This window comes from Zootoca vivipara, chromosome 17, assembly GCF_963506605.1.
Source record: "Zootoca vivipara chromosome 17, rZooViv1.1, whole genome shotgun sequence".
NCBI lineage: Eukaryota > Metazoa > Chordata > Lepidosauria > Squamata > Lacertidae > Zootoca > Zootoca vivipara.
In genome coordinates this window covers 41,619,796-41,633,259 of record NC_083292.1, presented here as the reverse complement: position 1 = coordinate 41,633,259, position 13,464 = coordinate 41,619,796, and positions in this window count along the sequence as shown.

Here is a 13,464-nt window from a genome sequence, read left to right as displayed (position 1 = left end):
GTCGCCTTGGACAGACCTCTCCTTAGTCACCTTCCCTCTAAACTTGCAAGTCCCAAAGGCTGCAACACACACTGAGACCATCCTGGGAAAGCAATGCCATATCCCCCATCGCTTGAAAGACATGGCATTTGCAACAGGGCAGGTAACGAAAGGAGCCCCAGGTCAGGGCTATCAGGTAACTTGCGCCCCGAAGACGACATTCCGCTTTCTCCCTTTCTGTCGGGATTTTGCGAAGGCTGTTTTGGCCCAGGTGCCTTTACAACAGTGATACTCCCTTGAAAGGTGAGGCCTTTTCAGCAGGGAAAATGGAGCCGGGGGCCGGGGGCAGCCTCATTGGGCGAGAAGTCCCTGGAGAGAAAAAGACGGAAGCGAATCAAAAGAGGGAACTTTTTTTGTGAAGCAGAAGGAACAAACATATCACACCTGTCCTTTGTCTTGTGATTTTCCTTCCCACCACATTTTCCATCAGCTTTTCTTCCTTTCCGTGACCCTGTAATTATTCCTCTCTTGCTGTTAAAACTGCTTCTCGATTCCAACTGGGTTGTTTGCAAGAGCTCCTGTATCATTGGTTTAAAAGTCACCGTTGACTGTCAATGTGTGTAAAAAACCAGCAACTCTAAGTAAAAGTAGTCGCCCGCCTCCCCCCCCCCCGAAATACTTTTAAGAACATGAGAAGATATGAAGAGCCTTCTGAAGGGGACTCATCTAGTCCAGGCTGCTGTCCTTGCTGCCTCTGACTGTGAAGACCGAGCATAGCCATCCTAGCTTCTATGAATTTGTCCAATTCTCTTATATAGCCTTCCAAAACAGTGGCCATCACTGCCTCCTGTGGGAGGGAGTTCCACAGTTCCACTCTGCTGAGAGAAGAAATAAAAATTCCACCCTGTCCGCAGAAAAGGGCCTTTTCTATTCCTTGCTCCGAAACAAACACACATGCAAGTGGGAGGCTATTGTCCCCTTCCCTTTTTATCCTAACCCTTTCAAACACGTGGGGGCTGGGAGAAGAGACTTTTAATTGAGATCCTACCACGCAAGATAAAATGAGAAGCATCAAGGCTGAGGCAAGGAGGCCCTTTTCTGAAATGCACGGGCCCTGGGTGGAATCCAAATGGCCGAGAACAAGAGATGTTCTGTTTTCATTTGTGTCGTGTGTCTCCCCCCCCCCAAACCATGCCCCCCCATGACTGGACCTGGCTGAGCCACGGAGAGAGAGCTGCTTGTCTCAGCAAGAAGCCAACATCTCTCTCTCTCTCTCTCTCTCTCTCTCTCTCTCTCTCTCTCTCTCTCTCTCTCTCTCTCTCTCTCTCTCTCTTGTTCCGCAACCCACATGAACCCGTGGTGACAAATTGCCCCCGCCTGATCAATTTGGATCTTGGGCAACCTGACAGGTATCCTTCTTGACAGAACTGGCTGGGAGGAAGCAGACAAAGCATTTTGCAAGTGGAGAGAGAGAGAGAGAGAGAGAGAGAGAGAGAGAGAGAGAGAGAGAGAGAGAGAGAGAGAGAGAGAGGCACCATCAGCATTTCTTCAAAGAAAGAAAAATCTGGAAGAAAAGAAGACAGGTGGAATCTTCCACTGTTGGATTGGTAGTCTACTACCCCCCCCCCCCCCGGATGACAAAAGCATATCAGAAGAGCCTGCTGGATCCGGCCAAAGGGGGCCCATCTAGTCCAGCACCCTCTTCTCACGGCGGCTGTCATGGACTGGCTGGATGCAGAGGGGTGGCAGGAGGCACCCCCTGGGAACCCCCAAGGGAAGAAGTCTCAGAGAATCAAGGGGTTGGTGGTGGAACAATGATGAGTGGTTGTAGGGAGAAGAGGAAGCAGACTGGGAGGAGGAGGTGTCGGCAGCTGAAGAGGCAACAGGGTTTAGTGAGCAGGAGGAGGCTGTGGCAGAGAGCAGTCCTGACCCAGAGGCAGAAGCAGAAGGGGGACCAAGAAGGGGGACCAAGAGGCAGAAATCAGGCAGGCTGCTGAAGAAGACAGGGGGTCTCCCCTCTCCACTGGCCTCCCAGAACATGAAGAGGAATGGAGAGGACAGAGCCAAGGGGGGAAAGGTAACGGAGCCCAAGGCTGTCGGGGAGGGAACCAGGGGAGGAGTCTTAGAGAGCCTTGGGAAGGCAGGGACCTCACTGGGGCAAGGCCTACTGGGAAGAGTTGATGTGACCACTAGGCCTGCACTGTTTCAGTCTCTTTGAATAAAGAGTTAACTGACAACTTGTGAGTTATTGCTGACCTGCCCCCAACTGCCGCCCTGACATAGGCCCATAGCTGCCAAGTTTTCCCTTTTCTCGCGAGGAAGCCTATTCAGCATAATGGAAAATCCCTTTAAAAAAGGGATAACTTGGCAGCTATGCATAGGCCACCCATATTCTTCCTGTCCTCACTGTGGCCCAGTGCCCCAAAGAAGATAGGAATCCAGATAGACTGCCTCTGCACCTGGAAGTAGAACAGAAGTAGAGCTTAGCTGCTGGATCAGGCCCATGGCCCATCTAGTTCAGCATCCTATTATCACAGGGGCTGACCAGATAGGGACCCATTATGGGAAACCCACAAGCAGGATTCAAGCACAAGAGCAACTCTCCTTTCCTGTGGATTAGATGGGCCCCCTTTGGCCTGATCCAGCTGCAGGGCTCCTCTTAGGTCCTTCTAAACAGCTCCTCCCATCCTTCTCTCCCCCCCCCATGCTTTAATTTTGTTCCCATCCCCCACAGCTGCTCCCTTCATTAAAAACTCATTGCTGTACTGTTGATTATTTCTGCTATGCAAACGTGGCCAGCAGAAAATGCATTATTAATTTGACATGGGGAAGGCAGGTGGGGGGGTAGAGAGGGGTGAGTTACACAAGTCCTGCTGTCCTTCTGACGTTAAACTTAAGCAGAGCACACACAACTCCCTCCTCCTTCTGGATTCACACTACATAGGAACAGTGGAAGCTGCCGGCTGCCCAATCAAACCATTGGTCCATAGAGTCCATAGACCCTAACACCAGGGGTCAGCAAACTTTTCCAGCAGGGGGCCAGTCCACTGTCCCTCAGACCTTGGGGGGGCGAACTATATTTTTTTGGGGGGGGGGAAGAAAAGAACGAATTCCTAAGCCCCATAAATAACCCAGAGCTGCATTTTAAATAAAAGGACACATTCTACTCATGTAAAAACATGCTGATTCCCGGACCATCCACAGGCCGGATTTAGAAGGTGATTGGGCTGGATCCGGGCCCCGGGCCTTAGTTTCCTGGATTTTACCCCAGGAAATAAACTGCCACTGGGACCGTATTAAACCAACGGACAGGCCAAATTAGGCCCCTGAAACGGACTTTGGACATGTCTGGTCTACACTGAGTGGCAGCAGTCTCCAGGGTTTCAGGCAAGGAGTCTCTCCCAGCCCCACCTGGGAGATGCTAGCGATTGATCATAGGACCTTCTGCATTCCAAGCAGCTGCTCTAGCAAAGTCCCAGGGTAGCTTCCATAAAGAAAGACTTGAGGCCCATAAAGTTTAGAGGGCTGCTTGTGTGCTTCCCATTGGGGCATCTGGTTGGTCCCTGTGAGAACAAGATACTTTGGCCAGGCTCTTCTTATGGAGCCTCCAGGTCTAGAGGCAGTCTATCTTGATTCCTATGCCCATAGGTATATTTGGTCACTGTGAGAAGAAGAGGCTAAACCCTTGGGCCTGATCCAGCAACAGGGCTCTTTTTATGTTCTTCTTCATTTAATTTGCACAACAACCCTGTGAGGTAGCCTAGGCTGAGAGGAAGTGATTGGCCCAAGCTCACCCAGGGAGCTTTGTGGCTGAGTAGGGAGTCAAACCCTGATTTTCCAGGACACTACAGCACACTGGCTTTCCGAGGGACCTTCTACTCTGAGCCAGAAAGGACAAATTACCCACCATCCATTATGCAACTGTCTGAGTGCCTCCACTGCTCCTGACAGCCTTGGAACTTACTTCATACAGACATGGATTTCATTTTGTGCCTATCTGGACATCTGAAGAGCTGATACCTATAGATACGTCTAAATTAAGAGGAGTGGATGAATGGTTATTGAATCTTAATGTGAGCTGATTCTTTTGGTCACCTTCACCTTCTCTGTTAAATTCTTATTAAAATAAGACTAAATAAATAATTGTAACAGAGTGACTGGCTGATGGCTAAACCAAAGGTCTTGGAAGGTGGTGCAGATTTCTAAATCAGGTGGCCACCTGTCAGGGATTCTTGAGCAGTGAATCCTGCATCACAGGGCATTAGACTAGATGACTCTTGGGATTCCCTTCCAACCCTACGATTCTATGATTCTATGAACAACTGTGGCAGCAGCAGCAACAACAACTCTCCGTCACTGGAGTTTTCCAGCAGATGCTGGATGGCCACCCACCAGTGATTCGTTAGCTGTGATTCTGGCATGACGGGGTTGGACTAGATGACCCTTGGGTACACCCTTCAACCCTACAACAGCATGATTCTATAAAAGCGTGACTGGCTGATGGCTGAACCGGGGGTCTGACGTTTCCCTTCTCTCCCCCGTGACACTCGGCACACACCCAGCCCTCAGCAACACTGTCCGACGAGTTCCAAAATCATGCCTTGTCGTGCATTTTCAGGGAGGGGGCGGAGATGTTGGTTCTGCTTCGCCCGCCAGAGCTCCCCCTCCCGGTTCTCTTTTTAAGCCGAGACGGTGCAGCCTCTCCACCATTTAGCATCCCAGCCAAAGGACGTCCAGAGCCGTTGCCTTGACGACGGCCGGGAAGTAAGGGTGCCTGGGAACGGGGTTGGGGGGGGGAGTCTCCCATATATAGAGAGGGAGAGACTGACTTCAGGGCTGGAGAGCTGCAGCTACGTATATTTAGGCGGAGGAGGGAAAGAGCAAGAGGCGCCGGGGATGTCATGCAGGGGGGCCCGGGAGAGATGGGCCACGCCGGGGAGCCGCCACGGATGCTGCCCGGCCCTCCCTCTCCGCTGTCCACGCGGCTGCTGCTGACCTCAAGAGGCAGGACGCTTTCAGCACCACCAGGTGAGCGGACAGCTCCCTCGAGGGACACAGCGGCCTTAGCAAAGGATGGAGGAGGAAGATGCAGGAACTGGGTTGCCAAGGAAACAAGCTAGTGGCGGCTTCGCGGGCAGGGGTCCTTCTCGGGTGGGAGTGGGCTGGGAAGGAGGTCATTGAGAGAATAACCTTCTACGAGGAAGCAGCAGAGCATCTGCCTTGCAAGTGGAAGTCTCTGGTTCAACCCCCCTGTGGCATCTCCAGGCAGAGTTGAGAGAGACTCCTGCCTGCAATCCTGGCAAACCACTGCTGCTAGTCAGTGTAGGCAATATGGAGCTGGGTAGACCAATGGTCAGACTGGATAGAAGGCAGCTTCCTCTGTTCCTGTGAGAGGGGTGGAGGTCTTATGGACAAACTGGGAGGTGTGTAGGGCAAATCAGGGGGGAAGGGGGGAATCAGAGAATTGTAGAGTTGGAAGGGACCCCAAGGGTCATCTAGTCCAACCCCATGCAATGCAGAAATCCTACCCACAGGTGTCCCTGGGTGGGCTCGAACCACCAACCTTCTGGTTAACAGCCAGACGCCAGAGAACAATACATACTACTCTATTTGGCCTTGGCCAGACCCCATCAGGAGTCCAGTGTCCAATTCTGGGCACCCCAGTTTAAGAAGGATATTGAAAAGCTGGAAGGTGTTCGAGAAGGGCAACTAAGATGATCAAGGGTCTGGAAATTGAACCTTATGAGGGTGTTGGGGATGTTTAGCCTGGAGAAGAGAAGACCAAGATGAGATATGATAGCCGTTATCTGAAGAGGGAGCAAGCTTGTTTCCTGCTGCTCCAGAAGGGAGGGCCCAAACCAGTGGATTCCAGGGACAAGAAAGGAGATTTTGACCAAACATCAGGAAGAACTTTCTGACAGCAAGAGCTGTTTGGCAGTGGGACAGACTTCCTCGGGAGGTGGTGGGCTCTCCTTCATTGGAGGTTTTTAAGCAGAGGCTGGTCAGGGATTATTCAGCTGTGATTCTTCCATTGCAGGGGGTAGGACTAGATGACCCTTGGGGTCCTTTTCGACTCTATGATTGTGTCTTACCTGCCCTGAAACTTGCCATAGCCAGTCTCCTCAGTTTAGGCTTATATTTCTAGGAAGCTGCCTTATACCGATTCAGAGCCTTAGGGTCCAGCTAGCTCAGTACTGTCTGCACGGGCTGGCAGGTGCTCTCCAGGGTCTCAGGCAGGGATTCTCTCCCAGCCCTAGCAGGAAGCACTGGGGATTGAACTTGAACTGCCTAGAGAGCAAGTGCTCCAACCACTGAGCCAGTAGATCTTCCCCTTTACATGAAGCAAGTTTCCAGTCCTCATGGTTCTGAGTTGCAGAGTATACTGTGAGGCCTTAACAGCAGCTGAGGAGGGAAAGCCATATCTCACCTCCCACTTCTTATACTTCCTTTCCGTAATATTTGCAAACTTATTTTTATTTAAAACTTTTACGCCCCACTCTCCATTGCAAGGGCAATTCCAGAGTGAGTTGCAAAGTAAAAATCAATGGTATCTCCTGTTTTAATTCTGAAAACAGCCGCCATGGAAGGTAGGGAAGGCTGGGGAATGGGAGAGAAAGGCCAAAGGAGGCCATCAGCAGGGGAGAAAGCATTCAAACCCAGGTCAATTTCCCTAAAAATCACAGAATTGTATATGCTTGTTTTATCCTGGCAATAACAACTTTTTTAAGGCAGCAAAAGCAGAGAGGGGTTTTTTAAAGGATCTTTTGCAAAGTTCCTGAGAGGCCAGGGGCATGAACCAAGATCTCCTTTTTCATAAATATGTAAATTTTTAACATCGCGTCCTTGCAAAACCAACCCTGCAAGGATAAGCCTGAAAGAGGGAAATAAAATGAAGGGGAGCCTCTCTTTTGCAAGCTTCAATGATGTTTTGGCTTTTGAACTGAAGCCTCTTGTCCAGATAAATGTGAATCTACCCTCTTGTTTCCTTTTACAACAACACTGCAAGGTAGGACAGCCTGAGGGAGAAAAAGGGCCGAAGGAGATATTTGGGTTTTGGACACCAGTCTCTTTCCAATAAATATTTAAATCCTCTGTATTATTAAGGATGCTTCAGTCAGTCAGTTTCTTAACTGCCCTTCTCAGAACAAAGAAAGAAAGAAACCCCCAAGGTAACTTATAAAAATATAAAATATGCAGAGTTTAAAACCAGACAGTAAAACAACAATTAATCCAGATGATATTAAAAAGCCATGCACGCACTCCAATTTAAAAAAAGCAAATATCAAGACCAGCAGAAAAAGAAAAAGCAACCAGTCCCATCACATCGATGAAATGAAATATTTGACACTAAGATGGATGCCAGTCCTTCTCTATGATGTTATCCTTTCGACAACAACCCTGTAAGGTAGGAGAGGCTGAGGAGCGGCAGAGGGAGACCAAGGAAGGCCTTCTTCTTTGAACATCAAGGGCATCTGAACTCTTAAGAAGCTGCTTTCTACACAGTCAGGCCCTCGGTCCACACTGAGCAGCAGCAACTCTCCAGGGTTTCAGACAAAGAGATGTTCCCACTCCTGCCTGGAGGACATCACTGGACCTTGAACCCAAGACCTTCTGGCCTGCCACTGAACAACAGCCCTTCAGGTCCCCTGTCCTCATTGCAGGGGGTTGGACTAGATGAGCTTTTGGGTGCTTTTCTGCAACTCTGCAATTCTATTATTCTATCTGCAAATCCTCGTGTCTGACAATTGATCAGTCGGGTGGGCAGAAAGAGGCATGGTGGTTTTGGGGAGAGGCCATCACCTCCCGGTGCATTTCATTTTTCAACAAGAAAGTTAAAATATGTGGGGAGATGGAAAGGGAAGGGGGGGCAGTCAGGCTGCAAATTGAGGGCAAGGCAAGGCCAGATGCTGGTGGGTTGGCAAGAGAAGGGAGCCTTTTCTTCTCCGCAGGAACATTTGTACGTTGGGTGGGGTTGGTGGTTCTTAGGAAGGCCTCAAGGGTTGGGGACAAGCTCCCACTTACCCACCCGCAACCACAAACAGTTAAATCCTGACACAGATTGCAAGCTGTTTCTATGGCGTTCTGCTTCCAATGGATCCTGGAAGCTCAGCTCAGCTCAGCATCGGGAGATGATTCAGGATAGGACCCATATCCTTAGTAGTGGGAGCCTAGGGGGTTTGTTCCACATGTACATCAGAAGAGTCTGGCTGCTGGATCAGGCCGAAGGGGGCCTGTCAAGTCCAGCCTCCTGTTCTCACAGTGGCCAACCAGATGCCACTTTGGGGAAGCCTGCAAGTAGGACCCAAGCACAAGAGCCCTTTCCTGTCTGCTGCCAGTCAGTGCAGACAATATTGGGCAATGTGGGCCCCAGTGGTTTGACTCGGCATAAGGCTGTTTCCTATGTTCCAGTCCCCAGTGAAAATAGGGGAACTCCTTGGGGGCACAACACCCCCATTCTCCTAAGGCTCTGCTCTGCCTCCACACTTGGAGACAGTGATGCTTCTGAAAGCCAGTCGCTAGAAAATGCAGGAAGGGAGAGGGCTCTCCCGCTTGAATCCTGCTTGTGGGTTTCCGACAATGAGCATCTGCTGCACTAGATGCGCCCCCCCTTTTGGCCTGATCCAGCAGCCAGGTTCTTCCTAGGTTCTTAATGAAGCTCCAAGCACCAGCCAGCGGACAGCAGGGTTGAGCCACCAAAACCACCATCCAGGAGCCTAGGTTGATGGGCAAAGAATCAGTACCATGGAGAGAGCTTCAGGAGGAGAGGGGAGCCTGAACACGGCTCAAAAACAGGAAATATGGATGCAGCAGGGTAGGTCCTCAGAAGCAGTGTCCCAGGCTGGCATTGTAAGGTTGCGTCTGAAGCGCATCAGGGGGGTGCCACACACACACACACATACACACACACACACACACCTACCTTCCCAGGGCTCCCCTACTTGGTGTGCTTGTTCCTCCCTCTTTTTTCCAGTCTCGCTATGAGGAGACAGGTAGAGGCTGTCGTCCACACTCACCCAGCCTCGTCTGTGCCAGGGTGCTGGCATGGACTGGGTCCCAGATTGGAAAGGGGGCATGAATGCAATGCAGCAGCAACAGTCAGGAAGAGGAGGAACACCAGCTGCAAAAAAACCCCCACCTGGATTCTTTTTGCAGTGGGCCCCTCAATCTTTCACTGGCAGAGAAGAGGGGCTTCTAAGGGCATGGGTATGCAGGGCACAGCCTTGGGATACAGAGTGGGGCCCAGGGAGGTGTTTCTGGGACCTTCACCCCCAGACCTGTGAATTAAAGCACTTGTCAACTTTGCAGCAATCTGTTCATAGCGTACGAGGCCTGCTCTGCTCTGCGCTATGGAGAGGGGAGGGTGTCTACCTGCAAACCATCAAAACGAAAGGCGGGAGGGTGGGCCTCCTCTGGGGTCTGGGTCTCCTTGTGAAATTGGGATTTAAAAGACAGTGAGGGGCAGTGAATCCTGTAAATTAATTCCGTCTCTTTTGCTTTTTGCTTTTTTTTTTTTGAAAAAAACAAAACAAAACACAATCTTTCTTCCATACTGAAAGTCCTGCCGGTCAATTGACCTGAAAGTTTGGGTATCCTAAGAAAGCAAAGCTTCTCTCAATCCACCTTCTGCATCCTTTGCATCGTTTTTACAGAACTGTAGAATGACAGGGTTGGAAGGGGTATCAAAGGGTCATCTAGTCCAACCCCCTGCAATCAGAAATCATGGCTAAAGAATCTCTGACAGGCTGCCAACCCAGCTCTGCTTAAAAACTTCCAAGGAAGGAGAATCCACCACCTCCTGAGGGAATCTGTCTCACTGTCAAACAGCTCTTCCTGGCAGAAAGTTCTAAATGATATTTAGTCAGACTCTCTTTTCTTGTCATTTAAACCCATTGATTTGGGTCCTCCTCTCTGGACCCCTCCCTGCAAAAAGCTTCATTGGAACTTTTAAAGAAGAGGTTGGATGCCCACCTGCCAGAGATTCTTGAGCTGTGAATCCTGAATTGCAGGGGGTTGGACTAGATGACCCTCAGGGTCCCCTCCAACCTTACAATTCTTTGAGTCTGTGAACAAGCCAAGGGTCCTTTTCTCAGGTGAGAGTGGCCTCTTTCCCTAAACACTGTCTATTAATAACCCAAGACAGACATGGTTTATCGGGAACAGGTGTAATTGTTCAATTATTGCTGCGGACACAGTTTAAAAATAGAGCCGTGCTTAATCAGCCAAGCCATCTGGGCCTCGACAGCACACCCACCCACTCTCCTCACAGCTTTGCCACCAGCCCTGCTGAGGGAGGCATAAATCCGTGGGCCCAGATCAGGACAGGTAGCCTGGGAGGGAGCTGGGGGATCTTCTCCTCCAGTCTAATGACCTGAGACAAGCCTTTAAACATGCATGGGAAATAACCGTGTGATTTGAAGCTTTAAGTGGTGTTTGCAACTTATTCCACAACAACAAACTGAGGCAGAGGGGGAAGGATTAAATAGTGCATTTTTCAAAAGGCTAAGTTTCTAGGCCTTGTGGTTGCAACTTCAAATTTTGAAGTGTGCAAGCCTTAGATCACATAGTTGAACTATGGAACTCTTTGCCACAGGAGGCAGCGATAGCCACCAACCTGGGTGGCTTTAAAAGAGGATTAGACCAGGGGTCCCCAAACTAAGGCCCGGGGGCTGGATCACCTTCTAAATCCAGCCTGCGGACGGTCCAGGAATCAGCATGTTTTTACATGAGTAGCATGTGTCCTTTTATTTAAAATGCATCTCTGGGTTATTTGTGGGGCATAGGAATTCGTTCATTTCCCCCCCAAAAATATAGTCCAGCCCCCCACAAGGTTTGAGGGACAGTGGACCGGCCCCCTGCTGAAAAAGTTTGCTGACCCCTGGATTAGACACATTTGTGGAGGAGAGGGCTATCAATGGCTACTAGCCACAATGCCTATGGTCTGCCCGCACAGATGGAGGCAGTCAGTGCTTTCTAATAGTCTTGTTGCTCCAAACCGCAGGAGGGCAGAGGGCTCTTGCATTCAGATCCTGCTCTTGGGATTCCCTTTGGGGCTACCAGTTGCCCACTGTGAGGGCAGAATGCTGGACTAGATGAGCCACAGGTCTGATCCAGCAGACAGAAGCTTGCGTTTTTGACCTTCCTTTTCCTTTAAGCCCTTTCCCAGTCTCTGTGTTCATTGGAATCAATCCCCCCTCCCTTTAGTTTCTTTGGTGTTTGCCACCCTGCGCTCTTTCGGGAGGGAGGGCAGGATATATATTTAGGATCACAGATTGCAGAGCTGGAAGGGCCGCCCTAGGGCCCCCATCTAGTCCACCTCCTGCCGTGCAGGAGTCCCAGCCACAGAAGCCAGCAGGAACAGGCTCCTTGTTCTGTGAATTCCAGCATCCAATGTCTCCCAGTGCGGAGAAACATGGCTGTTACGTAAATCCCACTTTTTCTGTGTTTACACCTGCAGAGGTAGGTGTGTGTTTTAAAAAATTGATGCCTGTCTAGGCACAATACCCACTTAGTGAGAGCCTTTCTTTCCCCCATCCACGTCACCCTCTCCCTGAACCCACCATGCGAAAAGGATGCCAGCTTTAGCACCGGCAAGTCCCACCCCCCACCCCCACGCAGGGAGTTTATAAACACACAGGCACATGCCAGGAGCAGGATGAATAATGCTCATGTTTTTGCAGTGTGGGGCAGCACCATGAAAATGGTATTTTCTGCAGCCAGCGATCCCTGGGAATAGGGATGGGCGATGCTGGGCCTGCGATTAATTGCTAAGTCGGTGCAGGAATGGTAGCAAAAAAAAAAAAAAACAACGTTTCCTGGGAGCAGTTAATGTTCTTGCAAGCAAAATTAACACAGCACTTTCTGGAGAGGCCAGGGTTCCCTGTGGGGCCCAGTGGCTCCCTCCATTGGTCTGTTACATCAAAAATTCACAAAACAGGGCCTTGCAGGACTGTAAATGGGCCTGTTTTGCCACAAAGGCAACTGTGGGACCCTGGGCTGCTTTCTCAGTGGCTATGGGTTCACAACATGGACCCTTCTCCATGTAATCTGGAGCCACAATAAGCCTGCAAGTGCTTAAGGGGCCAGAAAACTCATAGAATAATGGAATCATAGAGTTGTAAGGGACCCCCAGGGGTCATCTAGTCCAACCCCCAGCAATGCAGAATTCACAACTGAAGCATCCCCGGTAGATGGTTGTCAAACCTCTGTTTAAAAACCTCGAAGGAAGGAGAGTCCATCGCCTTCCAAGGGAGACCGTTCCACTGTTGAATCTTGAAATACTATTCTTGAATTTTAGCATAATATTCCTTCCTTCTCCTCCCAGCCCACCTTCCTCTCCTCTCCCCAGCATCCTTGGATGTACAGAAGGTAGAACTGGCACCCTCTAGCATCTAGTCTCGTTCCCAGGGACTAGGGTCCCAATCCCAGGAGATCAAAGCCTCTAAGCACAACACCCACAGTCCAAACAAGTCGGGTCCAGAGCATCAGTCTTGGTCCAAACCTGGTGCAGAGGCAAGGTCAACATAATAAGGCTGGGCGTGTGTGGCTAGTGAAGAGTGTCTTGTATGCTTTAGTTGAGATTCCTGCACTTCAGGGGTTTGGGCTAGATGACCCTTGGGGTCCCTTTCAGCTCTGCAGTCCTGTGATTCTATAATTCTATTATTCCTGAAGGTCCACGATCTTCCTCTGAGGGCTCTGTGATTGTCACCCGGCAAGGGTTGGACACGACATCAAGAAAGGTCTCTATAACAAGCCCCAGAGGACTAGCCATGATTTGGCAAGTGGATGCAGTTTTCACAGTGAAGATTTAAGCATAAAAGGCTTAAAAATAAAGGAAAGGAGTGACATCCGCCTTGTGATTACACAATCACACTCTCAAATTTTGACACTTCTGGTTTTACCATTTGAAGATAAAATGCTTCCGTTTTGTGGAACAGACAGCCTCATCGCTGCTCCTGTTTCATCTTGTCTGCTTATTGCCTGGGTAGCAACTCACACCCGGCTCCAACCATAGCCTGTCTGCCATCTGGTTTAGGGTGGGCATCCCAGATTCGGTCCCCTTTGGCATCTCCAGGGCAAAGATCCCCTGCCTGGAATATCCTGGAGAGCTGCTGCTGACGGTCAGTGAAGGCAGAACTCAGCAAGATGGGCCCCAATAGTCCAACTCAGTATAAGGCAGCTTTCCTCAGGTAAACTCTTTATTCTGAATCAGGAGGACTAGAATCCTGCTTTGCTTTTGAAGGGAGGGTCACATGTAAGTGGCAGAGCACCTGCTTGGTATGCAGAAGGCCCCAGCTTCAACCCCCACTAGCAGCATCTCCAAGAAAGGCTGGAAAAATGCCCTTTTCCTGCCTGAAACCCCAGAGAGCTGCTGCCAGTCAGAGCAGGCAACACTGTAGTCAGTGGCCTGGCCCGGCATTAACCAGGCCTTGTGCATTTCCCCCTCCGCAGACTCGGAGCCACTGCCCGGGCCCCGCGAGCACTAAC